Source organism: Cherax quadricarinatus, chromosome 70, assembly GCF_038502225.1.
Source record: "Cherax quadricarinatus isolate ZL_2023a chromosome 70, ASM3850222v1, whole genome shotgun sequence".
NCBI classification, from domain to species: Eukaryota; Metazoa; Arthropoda; class Malacostraca; order Decapoda; family Parastacidae; genus Cherax; species Cherax quadricarinatus.
In genome coordinates, this window is record NC_091361.1 from 11,681,730 (window position 1) to 11,709,274 (window position 27,545).

Here is a 27,545-nt window from a genome sequence, read left to right on the forward strand (position 1 = left end):
TTGTTGTATGTTACAGAGTCTTGTAGTTGTTGTATGTTACACTCAGAGTCTTGTAGTTGTTGTATGTTACAGTCAGAGTCTTGTAGTTGTTGTATGTTACAGTCAGAGTCTTGTAGTTGTTGTATGTTACAATCAGAGTCTTGTAGTTGTTGTATGTTACAGTCAGAGTCTTGCTGTTGTATGTTACAGTCAGAGTCTTGTTGTTGTATGTTACAGTCAGAGTCTTGTTGTTGTATGTTACAGTCAGAGTCTTGTTGTTGTATGTTGCAGTCAGAGTCTTGTTGTTGTATGTTACAGTCAGAGTCTTGTTGTTGTATGTTACAGTCAGAGTCTTGTAGTTGTTGTATGTTACAGTCAGAGTCTTGCTGTTGTATGTTACAGTCAGAGTCTTGTTGTTGTATGTTACAGTCAGAGTCTTGTTGTTGTATGTTACAGTCAGAGTCTTGTAGTTGTTGTATGTTACAGTCAGAGTCTTGTAGTTGTTGTATGTTACAGTCAGAGTCTTGTTGTTGTATGTTACAGTCAGAGTCTTGTTGTTGTATGTTACAGTCAGAGTCTTGTAGTTGTTGTATGTTACAGTCAGAGTCGTGTAGTTGTTGTATGTTACAGTCAGAGTCTTGTAGTTGTTGTATGTTACAGTCAGAGTCTTGTAGTTGTTGTATGTTACAGTCAGAGTCTTGTAGTTGTTGTATGTTACAGTCAGAGTCTTGTTGTTGTTGTATGTTACAGTCAGAGTCTTGTCAGAGTCTTGTAGTTGTTGTATGTTACAGTCAGAGTCTTGTAGTTGTTGTATGTTACAGTCAGAGTCTTGTAGTTGTTGTATGTTACAGTCAGAGTTGTTGTATGTTACAGTCAGAGTCTTGTAGATGTTGTATGTTACAGTCAGAGTTTTGTAGTTGTTGTATGTTACAGTCAGAGTCTTGTAGTTGTTGTATGTTACAGTCAGAGTCTTGTAGTTGTTGTATGTTACAGTCAGAGTCTTGTTGTTGTATGTTACAGTCAGAGTCTTGTTGTTGTATGTTACAGTCAGAGTCTTGTAGTTGTTGTATGTTACAGTCAGAGTCTTGTAGCTGTTGTATGTTACAGTCAAGAGTCTTGTTGTTGTATGTTACAGTCAGAGTCTTGTTTTTGTATGCTACAGTCAGAGTCTTGTTGTTGTATGTTACAGTCAGAGTCTTGCAGTTGTATGTCACAGACAATATCTTGCAGTTGTTGTATGATGCAGTCAGAGTCTTGCAGTTGTATATCACAGTCAGAGTCTTGTAGTTGTTGTATGTCACAGACAATATCTTGCAGTTGTGAATATATAAGACCCTCTACCAGTCTATAGATTATGTGTTAAGTTGGTAAATGTCAGCGCTTGGATTCCTTGCATTTTAAAACCTTTGTTAAGGATTTAATCGTTCATCGGAAGCTCCACACAAGCTGTCAACTGGAAACAATGTTGCGTAACAATGGTGGCAGCGAGAGCTTAACTTGAACAGCGAGCCTGAGGAAACAACAACAACAATAATAATAATAATAATAATAATAATAATAATAATAATAATAATAATAATAATAATAATAATAACATAAAGAAGGAACACTGCAACAGGCCTACTGACGTATTCGGAGCAGGTCCATGTCAACCCCGCCCCCACGGATTAGCCCAATGACCCACCCAGTCTGGTCACCTACACTTAAGGAAGGAGCACGGCACCAGACCCAGCAGCGCAAGCTAGTCAGGTCCAACTCACACCCACCAACACCCACTAATGTATTTATCTAACCTTTTTTTAAAACTGCACAACGTTTTAGCCTCAATAACTGTAATCGGGAGTTTCTTCCACTCATCCACAATTCTATTACAAAACCAGTGCTTTCCTATATCCTTCCTGAATCTGAATTTTTCCAACTTGAAACAATTGCTGCGAGTTCTGCCCTGGCTGGAAATTTTCAGCACGCTATTTACATCCCCTTTATTTATTCCTGTTTTCCATTTATACACCTCGATCATATCCCCCCTAATTCTACGCCTTTCGAGAGAGTGCAGATTCAGGGCTCTCAGCCTATCCTCATAGGGAAGATTTCTGATACATGGGATCATCTTTGTCATCCTCCTCTGTACGTTTTCCAGAGCATTTATATTCATTCTGTAATACGGTGACCAGAACTGAGCAGCATAGTCTAAATGAGACCTAACCAAGGATATATAGAGTTGAAGAACAACCTGAGGACTTCTATTATTTATACTTCTAGATATGAAGCCAAGAATTCTGTTAGCTTTATTGCGAACACTAATGCACTGTTGTCTTGGTTTTAGATAACTGCTATCCAGAACTCCTAAATCCTTTTCGCAATCTGTAGTATTAAGAATTACATTAGCTAGTTTATATGTGGCATGGTTATTTTCTTGTCCAACATTCAGAGCTTTGCATTTGTCTATATTAAACTGCCTCTGCCACTTCTTCGACCACTGCATTAGTCTATTCAAATCATCCTGCAGTGCTCTAGTGTCCTAATGAGAATGAATTGGACGGCCTATTTTGGTGTCATCAGCAAATTTACTTATGTCGCTCTTTATTCCCTCATCTATGTCGTTTATGTAAATTGTGAACAACAACGGGCCCAACACTGACCCCTGAGGAACACCGCTTGTGATGTGCCCCCATTCTAATTTCTCCCCATTTATGCAAACTCTCTGCTGCCTATTTGTCAGCCATGCCTCTACCCAGGAAAAAATTTCTCCTCCTTTTCCGTGTGCCTTAAGTTTCCTCAATAGCCTCTGATGTGGAACTCTATCGAAAGCCTTACTGAAGTCCATATACACAATATCATATTCATTACCATGATCTACCTCCTCAAACACCTTAGTGAAAAATGTTAGTAAATTCGTAAGACAGGAACGCCCCTTTGTAAAACCGTGTTGAGATTCATTAATCAATCTGTGCCTGTCAAGACGGCTACGAATTGCTTCGGCAGTTATTGATTCCATAAATTTTCCCACTATGGAGGTAAGGCTTATTGGTCTATAGTTCGAAGCCAAGGACCCGTCACCTGCCTTGTAAATAGGTATTACATTTGCCATTTTCTACTTATCAGGCACTATGCCAGTTTGTAGTGATATGTTAAAAAGATTAGCCAAAGGTATGCTAAGTTCCTCTTTACATTCCTTTAACACCCTTGCAAACAGTTCAACAGGGCCTGGGGATTTGTTAGGTTTTAGTTTCTCTATTTGTCTGAGGATCATGTCACTAGTTACCGCAATCGTGCATAGTTTATCGTCCTGTTGTTCATAATCTATTATTTAAGGAATATCGCTAGTATTTCCCTGGGTGAAAACTGAGAGGAAGTAGGTATTGAGAATTTAACACATAGCCTTATCACTGTCAGTGATCTGACCAGAGTTACTCTTAAGTGGGCCAATCTTGTCCCTAATCTTAGTTCTGTATACCTGAAAGAACCCTTTTGGGTTAGTCTTTGAATCCCTTGCGACCTTAGCCTCATAATCCCTTTTTGTTTTTCTTATTCCTTTTTTTATTTCTCTCTTTAATTGAATATATTGATTTCTTAACTGCCCATCACCTCTTTTGATACGCCTATATTTGCCTCTCTTTTGACCAATGAGATGTTTCAATCTATTGGTCATCCATTTGGGATCATTTTTGTTAGATCTAATTTCCCTACTCGGAACAAAAGTTGTCTGGGCAGCTAGAACTATGCTCTGAAAAACGTCATATTGGCAACCAAGATCACCTACCTGACCCATAGTCAGGACATCCCAATTTAGCCCACCCAGGTAATTTTTCAGTCCCATGAAGTCTGCCAAGCGAAAATCTGGGATAGAGATTTGATTGCAGTTATCTGGGTGATTCCATGATATATTGAAATTAAGTGATTTGTGATCACTTTCCCCAAGCTCATCATTAACCTCAATATTATTAATTAGTGACTCTTTGTTGGCAAGAATCAAGTCAAACAGATTGTTTCCTCTAGTTAGTTCTGTCACAACCTGTTCTAAAAAGCAATCCTGAACCGTATCAAGAAAGTCACTAGACTCAAGATTTCCTGTCATATTGTTCCAATCAATTCGTCTAAAGTTAAAATCTCCCATTATCACAACATTTTCATATCTAGATGCCTTATGAATTTCGTCCCATAACAGCTTACTGCAATCCCTATCAAGGTGTGGGGGGCCTATAAATCACACCCAAAATTAATTTGTCACGACCCTAGAGAAACTGTAGCCAAACAGATTCTGTGTTCGATGTTTCTAATATTTTATCATGTCTAAGACAATTTAAATTTTCTCTGACATACATCGCCACTCCACCACCCTTCCTGTTCGCCCTATCGGTGTGGAATAGTTTATAACCCTGTATGTTGCATTCAGAAAGCATTTCTCTATCTTTCAGGTTGAACCAGGTCTCTGTTATACCAATAATATCTACATTACCTACAAGTAATCTTAGCAAGTAATCTTAGCTCATCTATCTTATTTCTTATACTCCTACTATTTGTATAGTAAACCTTATGGGAGCTAGTCACTCGTTGCCCTCTGCTATCTCTCTTTGTTGATCAATTGATTTGCCATTACTAGCAACTTTATTTTGAATATTGTCTTTTAAACATATCCCTGAGGTATCCCGGTAATAATTGCTGTTTTTAACCCTAATACTGCAGCCTGATTGTTTCCCACAAAGACCCATACCTCTATAATCTATCAGTTTAAATTCCTAGACAAGTCATCAATTACCCTCTCAATCGAATTGGCTAATGCAACCACTCCATCCCCAGAAAGATGAACCCCATCCCTTGGATACATATCACGTTTGCCAAAGAATAGGTCCCAGTTATCAATGAATGGGATTGCAAGTTCCTTGCAGTACCTGTCTAGCCTGCAATTTATACCAATTGCCCTAGGCATCCATTCATTGCCCACTCCCTTTCTAGGCAAGATGCTACATATGACTGGGATCCCTCCCTTAGACTTAACTACTTGTATGGCTGACCTGTACTTATCCAGCAGCTCTTGTCTCCTGCCCTTCCCAATGTCATTTCCCCCAGCACTAAGACAGATAATGGGCTTGTTCCCATTACTTGACATAATATTATCCAACGAGCTATGTCACCAACACTAGCTCCAGGAAGGCACACCCTCTGTCTGACCTTTCTGTCTCTGTTACAAAAAGCACGGTCCATATATCTTACCTGAGAATCTCCTACTATTAAAATATTCTTACCTTGATTAGCAGGGGAATCAGTGGTACCTTCAACCTCACTAACCACTGAAGTACACTCGTCCTGGAGAACAGAGGATCGATTTCCTACCTTCACATCTTCTCTGTTAACCCTCCTTATCTTCCTTCTTCCTGAACTGTGAACCACTTTCCACTTAAAGCGGCTGCCACTATCACTGCTAGTGACCATTTCCTCCTTACCAGCTAAATCCTTCTCACACTCGCTCCCAAACTCATCTATGCGAAGCTTCAGCTTCCTATTTTCCTCCTGAAGAAGTAGAATCTCCTTCTTCAACACTTTAACCTGAGATTCTGAAACACTACAACAAGCCATGGTGCTTTGTAACAGCCCACGCTAACTCCCAAGAGCTTAGGCAGGTATGACCACAGGTGACCACTGACCTCAGCGTAATATTGTAATAATAATCTTTAATTTTTACAAGTACAGTACAACATATAGAGGCCTAGCTGACATCAGTGTCATACTATATAGATTGCTCCTTGTTATGCAGAGCATTTCGGGCAAATTAGGTAAATTTTGTCCCAAGATGCGACCCACCTATCAGTAAAATAGGTACCTTGATGTTAGTATACTAACATCCAGGTACCTATTTTACTGATAGGTGAAAAGGGACAAGAGGTGTCTTAAGAAAACAAGCCCTAATGTTTTACCCTGTACCGGCAGGACGTAAATCTTCCGTCTATGTTATGTATTATCAGTCAGCTATACCTAAATATTTGTCACGTTGAGTTAGTCTAACAGAAACGCTAACAATATTATATTTTTGCAGAGGCCGAGATAAAGCAGAATCAATGAACTCTGATCCATGTTAAAACACCCCACTACCTTATATAAGTAATTGAATTTGAAGGCCAGCCCTGGTTTAATATGCAGGAGCAAATCCAGGGATTAGGGGCCCAGAGGAGCCTTGGCACCCCCACTAGGCCACTCTGAAAGATATTTTTGTAGTAAAAAGAGATGTTAAAAATTAAACTATTAGAGTATTAGAAATTAACTGAATGCAAATAATTTAGAGTAAATTAAAAAAAAAATACAGCATAGATTTGGACTACTGTAAAAACTCTTGCGTGGTTACTGAACGCCCCCGGGGGTGTTGACCCCTGAAATACCCTCCAGGTATGAAGAAAAGACAATGTTCCACATACAGGCCATAGAGATGAGGTGTTCTAAAGATCACCTAGAGTAAGAGAGATCAAAAATTTATTGTAACTTCTGAGCATTTCTGAGATATAGAACTGAAGCTGTCAAGGACCTTGAAAATCATCTTCAGTCTTTATCCAAAGCATTATTCATATCAAAACTTTTCAGTAAGTATTAATCGATCTATATATTCTTCGCCGTATTATTGAATGAAAAAACTGATATGACAATTTTCCTGACTCCAGTATCAATGAATATTCTGCTGTGATTTTTATGTACATACCAGTTTATATGGGAAGAATTCATGTAAGGAGCCAGTAGTTCCTGGAGAATACTTAAGGCAAGCTTATAATCAAATTCCCCTCGAGGAAGGTTCCTTGATGATGGTGAGGGGCTCTTGATTTAGGGAATTGGATCTGTGCTCCAGTTCCCCGAATTAAGCCTGAATGCCTTCCACATCCCCCCCCAGGAGCTGTATAATCCTCCGGGTTTAGCACTTCCCCCTTGATTATAATAATAATAACAATATAATCAAATTACTTTCAGGTTGTGAATTATGTATGGTGATATAAGTAGGTGTTGTCACTATTACATGCACTGTGATGTTGTACATAAAAGGTGTTGGGTAGGTTACTTCAGTTAGCAACTCTGGTGTATGGCTGCCACACACCAGAGTCACTACATTCAGGTATTTGGTAATACCTGAATGTAGTGACATTAATGTTATTGGAAATTGTTTCACTGGAATGAGAAGAGTCAGTCAGTTTTTCCATACCTCTGCAAAAAGAATTTTTTGCATTACAAAAATATGGATAGATAGGCTTCTCACCCCCTCAGTTCTTTTAAGATAGTTTAATAAGAATTAATAAAACATTGTCTTTATAGCTGAAAAATATATAAAGCCTCAGAAACATCTAATTCCTCTTCTCAACACTCAAAAAACTATTCAATCAACTGAATTTGTATTATCATTAAATTTTATTTGTAATTTATCATATTCCACATTGCCACTCAGTTATTTCATTGCGAATTAGTGAATGTCATTACTAATAATAATTATATTTATGATTTGACATTACTACAAACACACAGAAAGTAGTTAAGTGGTATTTCATAATATTGTGAATTATGTATCGACGCTGAGTGATAAAGTCGAAGTTGAAACTTTTATTGCAGCATCAAGACAAAAGGAAATCAATCATCACATATCCTATTGATTGATGGTATTCAAAGTGATGATGGATTTTGTAATTAATGAGGTGGAAGTTAAATTTAATGCTGCAATATTTAGGCTTTTTCTGTTCAAATTTAATTTGAAAAAAATAATGAAAATGTAACCTGTTATTAAACGTTACCTTAATAATAGTACAACTATATTAAAATTATTTAAATGGTTCTAATAAATATTAATCTGAAGCTGCCGTCGATCTTTGGAGAATAAAATAATACCTTGGCAAAGTTTGTGTTGCGAAGTAATTCCGAGGTATTATTACTGTAAAAAAAAAAAACAGATTTTCCTTGTAAAAGCTACGCCCCTCAAGGAAGGTTCCTTGATGTTGGTGAGGGGCTTTTGATGTAGGGAATTGGATCTGTGCTCCAGTTCCCCGAATTAAGCCTGAATGCCTTCCACATCCCCCCCCCCCAGGTGCTGTATAATCCTCCGGGTTTAGCGCTTCCCCCTTGATTATAATAATAATAATGTAAAAGCTACGAATTCGTGAACACTAGCGTCGTTGGTAGGCTATTTCCCGCCGCCTCTCCCTCAGTACAAGACAATCCGCCTCTCCCTCAGTACAAGACAATCCGCCTCTCCCTCAGTACAAGACAATCCGCCTCTCCCTCAGTACAAGACAATCCGCCTCTCCCTCAGTACAAGACAATCCGCCTCACCCTCAGTACAAGACAATCCACCTCTCCCTCAGTACAAGACAATCCGCCTCTCCCTCAGTACAAGACAATTCCTAGATTCCTTCTTGGTAGTTATCACTTCCTTCCCCACTCCTCCAGGGTCCTCCCCGTCCCTACCAAATCAGTCGGCAGGCACCCAGGCACCTTTTTACATCTTGATAAAACAAAAAGTGCAGCACAACTTCACTCTTGTGTCCACCCGTTCCCCGAGATGTGTACTGGGGTTCATTGTTTATGAGTGAAGGCACTACCGTTGAGCTGCTGGCACCTGGCAGGGGAGGTGGACTCTCTGGGCTAAAAGGTCTCAAACTTTCTGAAGCCACGGTCCTTTTTTCTCGTATGTTACTTTTAGGGTGAGAGATGGGAACAGGAGGTGGTGGAGGGATGGGGAGTAGAAAGGAGAGAGAAAGGGAGGGAGAAGTGTGAAGGATTGGAAAGAGGAAAGAAACCAGGGAGAATTGATAGAGGAGAAAGGAGAAAAGGGGAGAATAAATAATAATAATAATATATATATATATATATATATATATATATATATATATATATATATATATATATATATATATATATATATATAATGTCGTGCCGAATAGGTAAAACTTGCGAGTGTGGCTTAAATAGCAATGCTGTTCTTGCCGAATAAGGCAAGCGAAAATTTGTGTATGCATCAATTTCGCAAAAATAATTTTGAACCAAACGAGAAAAATATATTTCATTGCGTTTGTTTATTATAAATAATTGTAAACTTATATAAAATATATTCAGTTGGATTAGGCTAAATTAAACTGAGCTTGTTATAATAAGGTTAGATAAGTTTTCTAAGGTTCTTTTGGTAAAAAATTATTAATTTTTACATTAACATAAAACAAAACTTAATTTTAAATAATTTCTTGCTAATTGACCAATTTTACCTATTCGCCTTCCAGTGGTTTTATCACTATATATACCCATAAATATTATATTGATAAAGCCACTGGAAGGCGAAACGTCTACAAATAAAGGCACTCTGATGTTGTACATATATCTGTTTCTTCATCTAGTCGGTATTACATACTATTCTAGTATAACTCTGCTGTGTGAGGGCAGCTCTACTGTCTGTTCATCTTGGTTACCACACACCCACATCCAACAACGACCTCAACCTCTCGTGGACCTGGCATTGTTTTGGTGATCTGGGAGAGATCATGCAAAGATGCTGTTTTTCGTATCCCATCCTACCAGTCCGTCAGTAAACCACAAATAAATCTTGTATCAATACAAATACAACTCTCACTAAAGACTGCAAAATGTATCGCTAGCAAAATAGATATTCGATTTTATAGTGCATATAAAAAAATGAACAGAATAAAACACCAGTAAATATCTTTAAAATCACCTCTAACTGTAGCTTAATAAAGGTATATGATTGTCAGACTAAATTTTAAATTTGGTTTATAAGTTCAAGATCAAGAGGTTTTCTCCTTTTTCTAAATAGCTCTTGTTCTTTTTTTTATTTCTTCTATTGTCCATGGGGAAGTGGAAAAGAATCTTTCCTCCGTAAGCCATGCGTGTCGTATGAGGCGACTAAAATGCCGGGAGCAATGGGCTAGTAACCCCTTCTCCTGTATACAATTACTAAAAAAGAGAAGAAGAAAAACTTTATAAAACTGGGTTGCTTAAATGTGCGTGGATGTAGTGCGGATGACAAGAAACAGATGATTGCTGATGTTATGAATGAAAAGAAGTTGGATGTCCTGGCCCTAAGCGAAACAAAGCTGAAGGGGGTAGGAGAGTTTCAGTGGGGGGAAATAAATGGGATTAAATCTGGAGTATCTGAGAGAGTTAGAGCAAAGGAAGGGGTAGCAGTAATGTTAAATGATCAGTTATGGAAGGAGAAAAGAGAATATGAATGTGTAAATTCAAGAATTATGTGGATTAAAGTAAAGGTTGGATGCGAGAAGTGGGTCATAATAAGCGTGTATGCACCTGGAGAAGAGAGGAATGCAGAGGAGAGAGAGAGATTTTGGGAGATGTTAAGTGAATGTATAGGAGCATTTGAACCAAGTGAGAGAGTAATTGTGGTAGGGGACTTGAATGCTAAAGTAGGAGAAACTTTTAGAGAGGGTGTGGTAGGTAAGTTTGGGGTGCCAGGTGTAAATGATAATGGGAGCCCTTTGATTGAACTTTGTATAGAAAGGGGTTTAGTTATAGGTAATACATATTTTAAGAAAAAGAGGATAAATAAGTATACACGATATGATGTAGGGCGAAATGACAGTAGTTTGTTGGATTATGTATTGGTAGATAAAAGACTGTTGAGTAGACTTCAGGATGTACATGTTTATAGAGGGGCCACAGATATATCAGATCACTTTCTAGTTGTAGCTACACTGAGAGTAAAAGGTAGATGGGATACAAGGAGAATAGAAGCATCAGGGAAGAGAGAGGTGAAGGTTTATAAACTAAAAGAGGAGGCAGTTAGGGTAAGATATAAACAGCTATTGGAGGATAGATGGGCTAATGAGAGCATAGGCAATGGGGTCGAAGAGGTATGGGGTAGGTTTAAAAATGTAGTGTTAGAGTGCTCAGCAGAAGTTTGTGGTTACAGGAAAGTGGGTGCAGGAGGGAAGAGGAGCGATTGGTGGAATGATGATGTAAAGAGAGTAGTAAGGGAGAAAAAGTTAGCATATGAGAAGTTTTTACAAAGTAGAAGTGATGCAAGGAGGGAAGAGTATATGGAGAAAAAGAGAGAAGTTAAGAGAGTGGTGAAGCAATGTAAAAAGAGAGCAAATGAGAGAGTGGGTGAGATGTTATCAACAAATTTTGTTGAAAATAAGAAAAAGTTTTGGAGTGAGATTAACAAGTTAAGAAAGCCTAGAGAACAAATGGATTTGTCAGTTAAAAATAGGAGAGGAGAGTTATTAAATGGAGAGTTAGAGGTATTGGGAAGATGGAAGGAATATTTTGAGGAATTGTTAAATGTTGATGAAGATAGGGAAGCTGTGATTTCGTGTATAGGGCAAGGAGGAATAACATCTTGTAGGAGTGAGGAAGAGCCAGTTGTGAGTGTGGGGGAAGTTCGTGAGGCAGTAGGTAAAATGAAAGGGGGTAAGGCAGCCGGGATTGATGGGATAAAGATAGAAATGTTAAAAGCAGGTGGGGATATAGTTTTGGAATGGTTGGTGCAATTATTTAATAAATGTATGGAAGAGGGTAAGGTACCTAGGGATTGGCAGAGAGCATGCATAGTTCCTTTGTATAAAGGCAAAGGGGATAAAAGAGAGTGCAAAAATTATAGGGGGATAAGTCTGTTGAGTGTACCTGGTAAAGTGTATGGTAGAGTTATAATTGAAAGAATTAAGAGTAAGACGGAGAATAGGATAGCAGATGAACAAGGAGGCTTTAGGAAAGGTAGGGGGTGTGTGGACCAGGTGTTTACAGTGAAACATATAAGTGAACAGTATTTAGATAAGGCTAAAGAGGTGTTTGTGGCATTTATGGATTTGGAAAAGGCGTATGACAGGGTGGATAGGGGGGCAATGTGGCAGATGTTGCAAGTGTATGGTGTAGGAGGTAGGTTACTGAAAGCAGTGAAGAGTTTTTACGAGGATAGTGAGGCTCAAGTTAGAGTATGTAGGAAAGAGGGAAATTTTTTCCCAGTAAAAGTAGGCCTTAGACAAGGATGTGTGATGTCACCGTGGTTGTTTAATATATTTATAGATGGGGTTGTAAGAGAAGTAAATGCGAGGGTCTTGGCAAGAGGCGTGGAGTTAAAAGATAAAGAATCACACACAAAGTGGGAGTTGTCACAGCTGCTCTTTGCTGATGACACTGTGCTCTTGGGAGATTCTGAAGAGAAGTTGCAGAGATTGGTGGATGAATTTGGTAGGGTGTGCAAAAGAAGGAAATTAAAGGTGAATACAGGAAAGAGTAAGGTTATGAGGATAACAAAAAGATTAGGTGATGAAAGATTGAATATCAGATTGGAGGGAGAGAGTATGGAGGAGGTGAACGTATTCAGATATTTGGGAGTGGACGTGTCAGCGGATGGGTCTATGAAAGATGAGGTGAATCATAGAATTGATGAGGGAAAAAGAGTGAGTGGTGCACTTAGGAGTCTGTGGAGACAAAGAACTTTGTCCTTGGAGGCAAAGAGGGGAATGTATGAGAGTATAGTTTTACCAACGCTCTTATATGGGTGTGAAGCGTGGGTGATGAATGTTGCAGCGAGGAGAAGGCTGGAGGCAGTGGAGATGTCATGTCTGAGGGCAATGTGTGGTGTGAATATAATGCAGAGAATTCGTAGTTTGGAAGTTAGGAGGAGGTGCGGGATTACCAAAACTGTTGTCCAGAGGGCTGAGGAAGGGTTGTTGAGGTGGTTCGGACATGTAGAGAGAATGGAGCGAAACAGAATGACTTCAAGAGTGTATCAGTCTGTAGTGGAAGGAAGGCGGGGTAGGGGTCGGCCTAGGAAGGGTTGGAGGGAGGGGGTAAAGGAGGTTTTGTGTGCGAGGGGCTTGGACTTCCAGCAGGCATGCGTGAGCGTGTTTGATAGGAGTGAATGGAGACAAATGGTTTTTAATACTTGACGTGCTGTTGGAGTGTGAGCAAAGTAACATTTATGAAGGGATTCAGGGAAACCGGCAGGCCGGACTTGAGTCCTGGAGATGGGAAGTACAGTGCCTGCACTCTGAAGGAGGGGTGTTAATGTTGCAGTTTAAAAACTGTAGTGTAAAGCACCCTTCTGGCAAGACAGTGATGGAGTGAATGATGGTGAAAGTTTTTCTTTTTCGGGCCACCCTGCCTTGGTGGGAATCGGCCGGTGTGATAAAAAAAAAAAAAAAAAAAAAAAAAAAGTTCAAGATCAAGAGGTTTTCGGATTAAAAATTTATCCCTCGCGTGATTCCTGGAAAATCGTTAGAGATGCCATTTTGCGGAATCTGCTTGGAAACTCCATAGTAAATAATGTTGACAGCACGACCAGCGAGGTGGCCTAACGTCTGGCTGGACCTCAGGTAAGTTGTGATGAGTTTGATCCTGGAAAAAACTTCTCCATTGCAGTTACTGTCACGGGAAGGTGAGAGCAACCCCGAGGGCGGTTCAGAAGTTGCTGTTTATGATGGGTAAGAGTCACCTAGTGCTTATTTTCACGACAGTGAGTCAACATTTCAAATGCTGTTGTGCTCGTTTATGACAAGACAGCCAATTAACTTGCCACAAAGGCTCAAACAGCTACACTTCCCAAACCCCAAGACGTTTTACTTCGCAAGATTAAAACACTAGTAGCTTCACTCTATAAAAACAAACGCCTTTTCACCTCAAGCCTCGAGCCCCAACAACTTTACTCCCCAAACTTTAAGCAAACACAGCACCACTTCCATAACCTCATGTCCTAACAGCTGCACTCCAAGTCGAAGTCCCAAGAGCTTTCTGTCTTCCTACTATTGCAATATCATTAAATTCTGCCAAGAGAGGAAACGTTCACAATTTCCCCTTCACCATTCATTGCCAGCTCTCACAGCAACGGTCCTCGTTCCTGGCTGACAGAAGTGTCGTGCACGTCGCAGGTTCCCTGGCTGACAGCTAGAAGTGAGTCTTATATAACGAAGGTCTCCTTCAGCGAGACAGTGTAAACATAGTAACAGACGGCTGTAATCTCTTTCCTGATGGTCAGTATTCTTGCTGCTGTCTCCTGACCTGGTTAGTGTTCATTCTTTCCTATGAACTCGATTTACAATCGCCTTTATATCTACTGAGAGTTTATTGCAGAGCCTTTTTCGTTACATATCAAATTAAGGTAGCCTACTTAATTATTCCAGAAGCAACAACATCAGCGGCAGTGAGATGTTACTCCAGGACTTCCCTCTCACTTTATATACAATGTAAAACATGCCACATAGGGATGGAAATCTTTACCTCTGGATCTTTCACACACTCGTGTGTCGTCAGGAGTTATACAGTGTTGCGAGACATTAACAGATTGGATGGGAAATTGTATGAGGCAAGGTTGAAGGTATCCGTGGCGGCCCGTGACATGTCTCAGGACAGCAACAGCATCTACAGAAACAGCTGCTGCAACGATGATGGATAGAACAGCTGAAGCAGCAATGGTAACAGCAGCGCCATTAGTGGCAACGGCAGAGAAGGCAGCAGCAGCGGCGGAGGTAGCAGCACCGGCAGTGGCGAAGGCAGCAGCAGTGGCAGAGGCAGCAGCAACTGCAGCGGCAGTGGCAGAGACAGCAGCGGAGGCAGCAGCAGCTACGGGATTACCAGCAGCGGGGGGTGACAAGTAGCAGCAGAGGTAGCAACAGCAGCGGCAGCCGCAACGACGGCAGCAGGAGCGGCGGCGGAGGCAGCAGGAGCGGTGACGGAGGCAGCAACGGCGGCGGAGACAAGCAGCAGGGAGACAGGAGCAGCAACGGCGGAGGCAGAAGCAGTAGCGGCGGAGGCAGGAGCACCGGAGGCAACAGCAGCAGCGGCGGAGGCAGCAGCAACAGCAGCGGTAGCAGCCAGGACGTTAGATGGTGGGGATCCCTGGTAATTAAGACAATAATAGACGCTGTTAGGGTGACGCTAATTACGTCTCACCACGCTCTGTGACCTGCCTTGTTACCTTCCATTGGCAGGTGTCCAGCCGGAGAGAGAGAGAGAGAGAGAGAGAGAGAGAGAGAGAGAGAGAGAGAGAGAGAGAGAGAGAGAGGAGAGAGAGAGAGAGAGAGGAGAGGAGAGGGAGAAGAAAGTGAGTGTAAGTGGAGAGTAAAGAACGGATGGGAGGAGCAGAGAGAGGGAGGGAGGGGAAGAAACAAGAAGAAATACGTCCATTGTGAAACAAATAAAAAATGTAATGGACATGGATAAAGCCTGACAGATCATAAAATAATTACGAATAGGGAATATGAATGGTGATGATAAATGTCAAGTGATAAAGCGGACAGAACGGTCAAAAAACAAGGGAACAGTGAATAACAAATAATTTAGTAGATTTGTAGCGTCTGAAAGGCAACATGAAGAGACGGGAAAACCAGAGAGAGTAAGTATAAATGTTGACATCTGACTGATGATTCATAACAGTGTGGCAAAACTTGATCAATTAAAACCTTCGGTAATTTTTAGCATCCTGATTAAATGTAACTTTATCCGTGTCTTCAAATTCCACAGATCTGTATATACACACACGGCTGTACAGTTCAGCATGTACATCTGCATATATCCACACGAATGCGCTAGAGCGCGCGCGCACACACACACACACACACACACACACACACACACACACACACACGTGGGTCCTGAGTGAGCAGAGGCACTCTGTGTACCACTAACAACAATCTTCAACACATCTATCGAAACAGGGCGACTACCTGAGGTATGGAAGACAGCAAATGTAGTCCCAGTTTTTAAAAAAGGAGACAAACATCCAGCATTAAACTACAATCCAGTGTCACTGACATGTATGCAAAGTCATGGAGAAAATTATTGGTAGAATAGTGGTGGACCATCTACACAGAAATGAACTTAAAAACGACAACCAGCACGAATTCTGAGTCGGAAAATCCTGTGTAACTAACCTTCTAGAGTTCTATGACAAGCTGACAGAAGTATGACAAGAGAGAGAGGGTTAGGTAGATTGCGTTTTCTGGGACTACAAGAAGGGTTTGTTAGGAAGTAGAACGACCTGGATAGCGTATTGGTAGAGGCAAAATCCATACACAGCTTTAAGCAGATTTACGATAAAGGCTTTGAACCCAAGAGAGAGAGCCTTGTAGCGACCAGCGAAAATGTTGGGCCAGAAACTGAGCCTCGGCCCCTGCAACCACATAGGTGAGCATACAAACACACACACGCACAGAACTGCAAGAAGTCCTTCGACATAGTTCCTCACAAGAGATTAGTGCAGCAGCTAGAGGATCAAGTACGTATAACAGGAAGGGCACTGCAGTGGATGCAGGGGATGTTAGGAAGTATTTCTTCAGCCATAGTGTTGTCAGGAAGTGGAATAGTTTGGCAAGTGATGTAGTGGAGGCAGGAACCATATATAACTTTAAGACGAGGTATGATGAAGCACATGGAGCAGGGAGAGAGAGGACCTAGTAGTGATCAGTAAAGAGTCGGGGCCAGGAGCTGAGTCTCGTCCCCTGCAACCACAGATAGGTGAGTACAATAGGTGAGAATACACACACACACACACACACACACACACACACACACACACACACACACACTAGGTGAGTACACACACAGGGTCTTCTAGAGATAGGACACAGCAACAAGGGGTTACGACTGGAAACTGAAGACTCGGGGATGTTAGGAAGTATTTCGTCAGTCACAGAGTTGTCAGAAAGTGGAACAATCTGGAGAGTGACGTAGTGGAGGCAGGATCCATACACAGCTTTAAGAAGATACAATAAAGCTTATGGAACAAAAAAAGAGAGTGGACCTAGTAGCGACCAGGTAAGAGGCGGGCCCAGGAGCGTACAAATAGGTGAGCACAGAGAGAAAGAGAGAGGAGGGGAGGGAGGGAAGGAAGGGAGAGCAACAGTTGTAAAGCTTCACTTGGAGTGGAGGCTTCAGGACCATACGAGAGCATGAAGTAAAGTGAAGCACTTTACAAGGCTTCCAGCAGCAGAGATGAAACCATGTGCTTCTCTCTTTCTTACTTCTTTCTGTATTTGTCCTTTTTAATTCAACTTTCTTCATCTTTCTTTTTCCCATTATAATTCTTTTTCTCATTCTTGTTTGCTTTTTTTACTTGGTTTCTCCCCGTCCTCGATTACTTACCTTCTCATCATTTTCTTTCATTCTTCCCCTTTCGCCATTTTCCTCTTCTTCCTTGTACTTCAGTTGATCTTCCTTTGAATTTTTCTTAATGTTTTCATTGCCCCTTCCTAATTTTTCATATTTTTATTTTCCTTATTGTCTTTATTTCTTCTTCATATTTCTGCTTAATTTATCTAGTTTCATATTTCGTACTTACTGAACTAAAAGATGTATTTCCCAGATATTGGACAGAATACATCAACTATTGAAGATTGATGTTGTTCACAACTGTAATGTTTTTAACAGAGGAAAGCACTAAATCCGTAGGAACCAAATAGTTCTTGTGTAATGGGAGGCTAAATAATGCAATGATTTAAAATAATATTTTGCAACATGGACATTGTAAATGGCCAAATGGCACCTACTCACTTCCTTAAGTTGTATACATAAATGGCACACAATACCTACGAGTTGAAGAATTAGTTACATGTGCAACATCTGTAGACGTTTCGCCAACCAGTGGCTTTATCAGTACACGGACATAATGTAAAGAATTATATACAAAAGATGAGGTGATCAGTCCCTCAGCCTTGAAGGAACTGATATATAATTCTTCACATTATGTCTTTGTATTGACAAAACCACTGGTTGGCGAAACGTCTACAAATAAAGATACTCAGATGTCGCACATGTGTCTAAGTCTTCACACGCACTTAAATATACAAACCTTCTAAGTGGGATACATGACGACTGAAATTTAAAGCTGATCAGAGGAGCCTGTCTCCACACGTCACATGTAAACAAAATTTGGGAATGGCCTGTGTGGCATTGTGCATGGAGTACCCAGTAGTCCATGAATATTCCCCAAGATATATCACGCAGACTTTGGAAATCTGAAGCCGACGAAATCAGGCGTTATAGAGTAATGAACGAAAATCATTTAGCAAACAAAACTGTTTCTGAGAATGTTCCTAAAAACTGAAAATTCTTCCCTCGTTTACTTACAAACACCATAAAACATTGATTTTTTTTTCTATCTTTCTCATTTACATGTCATTTCATGTTCTCTAGAATCATGTATGAAGAAGAAATTTTTTTTCGTATTTTTAAAAAATCCTGTTAGATAAAATTGTCATAAAAATGGCAAATTAGCAACCACACAACCCAAAATTGATACACAGTAACTGCCTATTAAGATACTCCAGCATTTAAGGTTAGAAACTGATCAAAAGAGACATTGTCTAGTTATTACAAAAGAAACAATTTGCTTTGTACAATTGATAAACTGAAATTTTCACAGCTGTGTTTTAATAAAACCAAAGAATAATAAAAGTTTTAAACCAATCAGAAAAGGCATCTCAAGTAACTGATTCCAACTATTGTACGTTTCTCAACTCTTTCAGAAATTTGCACCTATTCGGATTATACTCATAGGTTATCATCGTTCTTGGAAATATAATTACATATGCAGTATAATGTGATCCTTTATTGACAATGTTTCGCCCACACAGTAAAATTTTGAACCTGGTAGTTGTTCCAGGAATTTGATGCTTGTTACCGTATACAAGTGTTGAGAATGTGAAGCCGATCGGAAGAGGCGTTCTCCAGTGATGAGCGAAATAAAAATGAAAGGTATGAAGGAAGGTATTACGCAGTGTAATGCTGTAAAAATATTGTATAAAAAATGATCCGAAGTTCCAGGATTGTTCTGAAACCGGACGCGTATTATTCCTGACCAGGAAAAATACGCGTCTGGTTTCAGAACAATCTCGGAACTATGGAGCATTTTTTATAGAACATATTTTTTACTGCAGGACACTGCGTAATAAAGGCAAAAAAAAAAAAAAAACCAGGCAGCCTCTTACAGTGTCGTCTTCGTGGATACATATTAAACCTTGATACTCTCCGAAATTTCGCTGAAATACATAGCTCATTATTCTCCCGATAAATGAAAAACACTTTCATCATTCTGTAGACAGCCTGTACTGTCTGCACAGACAGCCCATGCTGTCTGCCAGCTTAGTTCATATTTCACGCCACTCAGGTGCTGCCCTCTGTAGCCAGGCCTCTCGGCAGGCACGCCAGCCTGCCGGCCCTTGCCTCCGCCTCACTCACACAGCGGCCTAGCAGCAAGACACAAGTACTCCCAGCTCTCTCTCGTGGGCATGGCCCTCCCGGGCCATGGGCACAACACAAGCCTGTGTACCCACTACGACATTATTAATAAACAAAGAAGCCTCCGAAGACGTATCATTTACTCCCCGCTACCATACTACCAAATAATCTCGTTATAATTCACTCCGTCACTGTCTTGCCACAGGAGCGCCGATACTCCAGTTCAACAAGTGCAACATATTTCCACCCCTCCTTCAGAGTGCATGCATTGTACTTTCCACCTCCATGACTCAAGTCCGGCTAACCAGTTTCCCTGAATACCTTAAGAAATGTTACCTTGCTCACTCTCCAGCAGCATGTCAGGTCACAAAAACAATTTGCCTCCACCCCTATCTAACACTCTCAAGTACGCTTGCTGGAAGTCCAAACCCCTCGCACACAAAACCTCCTTTACCCGCATTATACTTCATTTGCATACAAATACCGTAATATTTAGAAAAAAAATCATTACATAATAATTATATAACATTAAGGGATGGAACGATACCAAAATTTTGGGGGATAACGATACCCAGTTTTCTGCCAATACCGATATCGATACTTTTCCTTTACTTTTATCATTGTTAGGTAAGACACATATGCAACAGTTAGGTATCTTTATTTCGAAACGTTTCGCCTACTGTGTAGGCGAAACGTTTCGAAATAAAGATACCTAACTGTTGCATATGTGTCTTACCTAACAATCTGTCGGTATTTTATACCATTTTAATGTTCACTTTTATCATTAAAATTAGTATGACTATGTTCATTATATAAGAGAATGTTTATTGCACAATGGTTATTATATAACATAAAAAGGTTAAATATTAAATAATTTAATTCCTTTGAGATGATAATGTCATTACTTATTACATTACATTACCGCTTATATTAGTTAATGGTTGTCAAAGGCACTTGTCGATGCTTTGAGTGTCTGTCTATGTGCAATTCTATGTGTGTGTGTATGTGTGTGTGTGTGTGTGTGTGTGTGTGTGTGTGTGTGTGTGTGTGTGTGTGTGTGTATATATATATATATATATATATATATATATATATATATATATATGTATACTCACCTATTTGTGTTTGCAGGGGTCGAAACATAGCTCCTGGCCTCTCTCTCTCCCTACTCCATGAGCTTTATCATACCTCGTCTTAAAGCTATGTATGGTTCCTGCCTCCACTACATCACTTTCCAGACTATTCCACTTCCCGACAACTCTGTGACTAAAGAAGTACTTCCTAACATCTCTCTGACTCCTCTGAATCTTAAACTTCCAATTGTGACTCCTTGTTTCTGTGTCCCATCTCTGGAACATCCTGGCTCTGTCTACCTTGTCAATTCCTCTCAGTATTTTGTATGTCGTTATCATGTCTCCCCTAACCCTTCTGTCCTCCAGTGTCGTCAGACCGATTTCCCTTAACCTTTCTTCGTAGTTCATTCTCCTGAGCTCCTGAACTAGCCTTGTTGCAAACCTTTGCAGTTTCTCTAATTTTTTACGTGCTTGACCAGGTGTGGGTTCCAAACAGGTGCTGCATACTCCAGTATGGGCCTGACGTACACGGTGTACAGTATCTTGAACGATTCCTTACTGAGGTATCGGAACGTTTGTGTGTGTGTGTGTGTGTGTGTGTGTGTGTATTTACACTACCGCACAATCGTAAAGTGAAGTGTAGATGTTGATGTTTTTAAGAACACTCATAATATTAATATTTTAAAAAGTATCGGCTGTTTTAACCGATACCGATACCATAAAAATGGCCGATACCCATCGATACCTTTAGCACATCCCTAATAATATTAACTATAAGGTGCTGAATCACATTAATTCAACTAGAAAGCTTTCCAGTGGCATTAATCGGTAGAAGTTATATCAAAATTTCGGATTCACTCAGGTTACTATTTTTTTTTCTTTCTTCTCAAAGGTAAGTGTGAGGCTATAAGAATAGTTTTGTCAAAAAAATGATTGTTTTTGTAGAAATGCGTAAGTACGATAATGCACCTAAACTACTGGGAACGGTGGCTAGCTGGTCTAGTGGCTAACGCGACGGGCTGGAGTTTTGAGACTCTATGACCGCGGGTTCAATCCCGGCCGGGGGTATGGTTTCCTTCATCTGTATTCTCTGGAACGCAGGCGAGAGAGATACGTGATAATATACACTTGGAAGGTCCTGGAGTGATTGGTACCAAACCTGCACACGGAAATCACTCCATATGAAAGCAAAAGACTCAGCAGGAGATGCAACATTCCCCCAATGAAAAGCAGGGGTGCCACGAGTACACTGAGAGACAACACAATAAGTGTCCGGGGCTCAAGACTGTTCAGTTGCCTCCCAGCATACATAAAGGGGATTACCAATAGACCCTTGGCTGTCTTCAAGAAGGCACTGGACAGGCACCTAAAGTCAGTATCTGACCAACCGGGCTGTGGTTCGTACGTCAGCTTACGTGCGGCCAGCAGTAACAGCTTGGTTGATCAGACCCTGATCCACCATGAGGCCTGGTTTCAGACCGAACCGCGGGGGCGTTGGCCACCGAAACCCTCTGCAGGTAAACTCCAGGTAAACGTATGAAGTTAGTTATTATTGTTACATATTCGTCAATCTTGGTCAAATTATTATATGCAATTCACGATTCCCAAGGAAAGGATATGGTCTTCCTCCTCTGTTATGGAAGAAAATCACTGAACGAAAATCAAATATGCTCAGAAAGGAAAATTATCGAACATAATGGAGTTCTTAATAGTTTATTACAACAAAACAAAACACAAATATTTCGAAAATAATAATCAGATATTGACCAGACATTCAGACATACCTATAACCAAGAACACTAATTAATGACAAGCTTTGAGGAGTCACAGTGAACTAACAAATACGTAAAATCTGCTACATATTAAAGAAACGGTAGATACATAAGCATAGTGTATCCTAGTGCAGTGCGTCTCCTTTTGGACGTGAGTGTTAGAGCCCCTCTGACGGGTCATAGAGCACTGTGGCAGTGGTTACATAAACCTGGGAAGGTTACTGGAGTTATGGTTAAAAAATGTGCAAAATAAAAATCATAGATTGTAGAAAAGGTCAGTTTCCCCTTAGAAAGTCAGAGTGAGTCTGCTTCAAAGGTGAACTCCGGCCAGAAGGGCGTCGAAAGGGTGTGCGTCTGGCCTTTGTAGGTGTCGCTAAAAACGTATTCTGCCTGCTCAGATATGTATGACAGCTTGCTTAACAATTCGCAGTCGTTCGACATTATTTACAAACATTTTCTCTAAGTCCACAGCAGAATTCGATTCTACACATATTGCATCAAAGTACGTAGTACTTATGCCACTCGGCCAGTGTGGCGCAAGTACTATTACGTATTTTGATGCAGTGTGTGTAGGTTCAAATCCTGCTGTGGAACTTGAGGTAATGTTTGTATGACAGCTTACAAAAATATGAAAAACTGAAGGTGTGACCTGGCACTTCAGTGAGGTGACTAGCGTCTCTCTGTGGGGTACTGTTTTGTGTGTGTGTGTGTGTGTGTGTGTGTGTGTGTGTTTGTTACAGTCACAGTCGTGCGAGGATAGTTTCTCCACAAACTTTAAGTCATAGTTGGAAAAATGACGACCAGGAGCAAAAATTTGTGGGTATATGGAGGGCAATTTATTTCCTAACCAACGATTTTGAAGCTGAGAAAGAACTGAAAAATATTCCAAAGAATGGACCCGTCCCTTCTCCTCCTCACTGAAAGAATGGCGGCTCCAGCAGCTAGTTCTGCCACCTGGTTACTCTGTACATCAATATGTCCTTGGACAAAGCAATAAAATGGTGGGGTTGTGTTTACCGGAAATACATTGTATCTATTATTGTATACTGAGGTATTATGGGATGAACGAATTGCTGAATAGCATAACATGCGAGGTGCGCATGATACCATTGTGTACGATAGCGGCTAGTGGAAGATTAAGACACTTATGCAACATATGGGAATCTTTATTGAGGAAACGTTTCGCCACACAGTGGCTTCATCAGTCCAATACAAAGCAGAAAGGTGTAAGGAGAGGAGTAGTTTGAGGTAAACAGTCCCTCAGCCTGGAGTCGATGCGTTCAGTCCATCAATTTTGTAGAATGTACAGCATAGGGCCGTAGACGTGGCTTATATACTGTAGTCAAGTGAGGCGAAGCAGGAAGAGGCGGGGTCATAGTGGTACCATCCACTAGTCGAAGTAGGTCTTCGTCCAACTGTTGGACAAGTGTTGAAGAATTCTTTGTATCAAGACCCCATGATGATGCAGTGTCTGTCTCCAGGCTGAGGGACTGATTACCTCAAACTACTCCTCTCCTTTCTGTATTGGACTGATGAAGCCACTGTGTGGCGAAACGTTTCCACAATATGATTCCCATATGTTGCATAAGTGTCCCAATCTTCAACTTGTCGGTTTTCAAAACTATCCATCACATAGCGGCTAGTATTGCATACAATTTTGAAAAATATTGGTCGTCTCTAGTAAATGTCAGAGTCTGCACAGTAAAGCAAATTTTTCTGGTTATCTCAGTTTTGTTAATACGTTTGCCACAGAAACTTTAGGGATGGACATTACTGATGTATATAGCCTAACACTATTTGCCTGCCATTTGTCCAGGGAGTCATGATGATCTCAACTGAACGATTCTCACTCCCATCGGATCTGTTTAACTGGTATTTCCGAAGTGTTGAGCAACTGGCTACGACTTGACTTCACTTGACCATAACGTCTCATCATGTCTCACAGTCTTTCCCTCTGATCCACAGCGTGTCAGGTCATGGTGATCAAACAGGCCTGCTGATGAATGGCTGCATAGATAGCCCACATGAGTTTGGTGAGAACAGGAGCAGCTAGATGCAAGACTACGCTAGAGTCAATGGTCTGAGGGTCATCACGAAAGCTTGAGGACAAAGTAGATAGAATATCCATATTATGGGTGTTTTTCCACTTCTAGGCTGGCGCTTTGTCCTTTCCAAACGCATTATCGAGGAATGCTGATACAATATTTTCAGTTACAGTGCTGTTCCAGTGAGCTGTTTGTGATGCACCATCAAAGTAGTAAAGTGTTTAAGGTTATCGGTGAATATATTTCTTTGTTAAATATTGTCTTTTTCAGCTCCATGATGTCTGCAGCAATGTTTGTGAAAATATTAAATCAGAGAGTTTTTAATGGTATGCACAAACAATCTTGAAACTTCGTGTTTGCTCTTCCATCTTTGCATCCTTTACGATGTTATATTAGTATAGATTGTTTACTGCAGTGTTTAATGTACGTGCGTATGTTTTATATTATATGAGTTTCAGTTTTTCTATTTTTTTTTGTATTTATAGTACTACGCGTTTTCATTGGTGTGTGTGTGTGTGTGTGTGTGTGTGTGTGTGTGTGTGTGTGTGTGTGTATTAGTCACAAACTCTGAATAACCTCTGATCCTGTGTTATTCCCGTATATTTCCTCTCCACAAACCCCTCCTCCACCTCCCTTTCATTTTCCTCCCCTCCCTTTTCCCCCTCCATACACTTGCTATACCTCTCCCCCTATCCTGATCTACATGCCACCTCTCGTAACCCCCCCCCACTACCCATGCCTCCTCCTCCTCACAGTTTACGGTTGTGGACTTGACTGACTGCTTTCTGCTTGCCTGTCTGCTTGCTTATGTTTTTGATCCGTGGACCAATAGTGATTTTGGTCGTCAGACCAAGCAGTTATTTTTGGTCATGAGGGCAAGTAGTGTTTTTGGACGTGACAGCAATAGTGTTTTTGGTCGAGAGGGCAAGTAGTGTTTTTTGGACGTGTGGACAAGTACTGTTTTTGGACGCGTGGGCAAGTACTCTTTTTGGTCGTGAGGGCAAATAGTGTTTTTTGGACGTGAGAGCAATAGTGTTTTTGCTCGAGAGGACACGTAGTATTTTTTGGTGGTGAGGGCAAGTAGTGTTTTTGGTGGTGAGGGCAAGTAGTGTTTTTGGTGGTGAGGGCAATTAGTGTTTTTGGTGGTGAGGGCAAGTAGTGTTTTTGGTGGTGAGGGCAAGTAGTGTTTTTGGTGGTGAGGGCAAGTAGTGTTTTTGGTGGTGAGGGCAATTAGTGTTTTTGGTGGTGAGGGCAAGTAGTGTTTTTGGTGGTGAGGGCAAGTAGTGCTTTTGGTGGTGAGGGCAAGTAGTGTTTTTGGTGGTGAGGGCAAGTAGTGTTTTTGGTCGTGAGGGCAAGTAGTGTTTTTGGTGGTGAGGGCAAGTAGTGTTTTTGGTGGTGAGGGCAAGTAGTGTTTTTGGTCGAGAGGGCAAGTAGTGTTTTTGGTGGTGAGGGCAAGTAGTGTTTTTGGTCGTGAGGGCAAGTAGTGTTTTTGGTCGTGAGGGCAAGTAGTGCTTTTGGTCGTGAGGGCAAGTAGTGTTTTTTGGACGTGTGGACAAGTACTGTTTTTGGTCGTGAGGGCAAGTAGTGTTTTTGGTCGTGAGGGCAAGTAGTGTTTTGGTCGTGAGGGCAAGTAGTGTTTTTGGTCGTGAGGGCGAGTAGTGTTTTTTGGACGTGTGGACAAGTACTGTTTTTGGTCGTGAGGGAAAGTAGTGTTTTTGGTCGCGAGGGCAAGTAGTGTTTTTTGGACGTGTGGACAAGTACTGTTTTTGGTCGTGAGGGAAAGTAGTGTTTTTGGTCGTGAGGGCAAGTAGTGTTTTTGGTCGGGAGGGAAAGTAGTGTTTTTGGTCGTGAGGGCAAGTAGTGTTTTTGGTCGTGAGGGAAAGTAGTGTTTTTGGTCGTGAGGGCAAGTAGTGTTTTTTGGACGTGTGGACAAGTACTGTTTTTGGTCGTGAGGGAAAGTAGTGTTTTTGGTCGTGAGGGAAAGTAGTGTTTTTGGTCGTGAGGGCAAGTAGTGTTTTTGGTCGTGAGGGCAAGTAGTGTTTTTGGTCGTGAGGGCAAGTAGTGTTTTTTGGACGTGTGGACAAGTACTGTTTTTGGTCGTGAGGGAAAGTAGTGTTTTTGGTCGTGAGGGCAAGTAGTGTTTTTGGTCGTGAGGGCAAGTAGTGTTTTTGGTCGTGAGGGCAAGTAGTGTTTTTGGTCGTGAGGGCAAGTAATGTTTTTGGCCGTGAGGGCGAGTAGTGTTTTTGGTCGTGAGGGCGAGTAGTGTTTTTGGTCGTGAGGGCAAGTAGTGTTTTTGGTCGTGAGGGCGAGTAGTGTTTTTTGGTGGTGAGGGCGAGTACTGTTTTTGGTCGTGAGGGCGAGTGGGTTTTTTTTTGTCGTGAGGGCAAGTAGTGTTTTTGGTGGTGAGGGCAAGTAGTGTTTTTGGTCGTGAGGGCGAGTAGTGTTTTTGGTCGTGAGGGCGAGTAGTGTTTTTTGGTGGTGAGGGGGAGTACTGTTTTTGGTCGTGAGGGCGAGTAGTGCTTTTTGGTGGTGAGGGCAAGTAGTGTTTTTGGTGGTGAGGGCAAGTAGTGTTTTTGGTGGTGAGGGCAAGTAGTGTTTTTGGTCGTGAGGGCGAGTAGTGTTTTTTGGTGGTGAGGGCAAGTAGTGTTTTTGGTGGTGAGGGCAAGTAGTGTTTTTGGTCGTGAGGGCAAGTAGTGTTTTTGGTCGTGAGGGCAAGTAGTGTTTTTGGTCGTGAGGGCGAGTAGTGTTTTTTGGTGGTGAGGGCGAGTACTGTTTTTGGTCGTGAGGGCGAGTAGTGTTTTTTGGTGGTGAGGGCAAGTAGTGTTTTTGGTGGTGAGGGCAAGTAGTGTTTTTGGTGGTGAGGGCAAGTAGTGTTTTTGGTCGTGAGGGCAAGTAGTGTTTTTGGTGGTGAGGGCAAGTAGTGTTTTTGGTCGTGAGGGCGAGTAGTGTTTTTTGGTGGTGAGGGCGAGTACTGTTTTTGGTCGTGAGGGCGAGTAGTGTTTTTTGGTGGTGAGGGCGAGTAGTGTTTTTGGTGGTGAGGGCGAGTAGTGTTTTTGGTCGTGAGGGCAAGTAGTGTTTTTTGTCGTGAGGGCGAGTAGTGTTTTTTGGTGGTGAGGGCAAGTAGTGTTTTTTGGTGGTGAGGGCAAGTAGTGTTTTTTGGTCGTGAGGGCAAGTAGTGTTTTTGGTCGTGAGGGCGAGTAGTGTTTTTTGGTGGTGAGGGCAAGTAGTGTTTTTGGTCGTGAGGGCAAGTAGTGTTTTTTGGTGGTGAGGGCAAGTAGTGTTTTTGGTCGTGAGGGCAAGTAGTGTTTTTTGGTGGTGAGGGCAAGTAGTGTTTTTTGGTGGTGAGGGCAAGTAGTGTTTTTGGTCGTGAGGGCGAGTAGTGTTTTTTGGTCGTGAGGGCAAGTAGTGTTTTTTGGTGGTGAGGGCAAGTAGTGTTTTTGGTCGTGAGGGCGAGTAGTGTTTTTTGGTCGTGAGGGCGAGTAGTGTTTTTTGGTGGTGAGGGCAAGTAGTGT

At 41.3% G+C, this 27,545-nt stretch overlaps 1 long non-coding RNA gene across 1 annotated transcript in view; it reads left to right on the top strand.

Annotated features, from left to right (window-relative positions):
* Positions 1–27,545, top strand: part of LOC138854792 (uncharacterized) — a 1,005,594-nt gene that overhangs the window by 872,534 nt on the left and 105,515 nt on the right. The gene's annotated exons all lie outside the window — the stretch shown is intronic.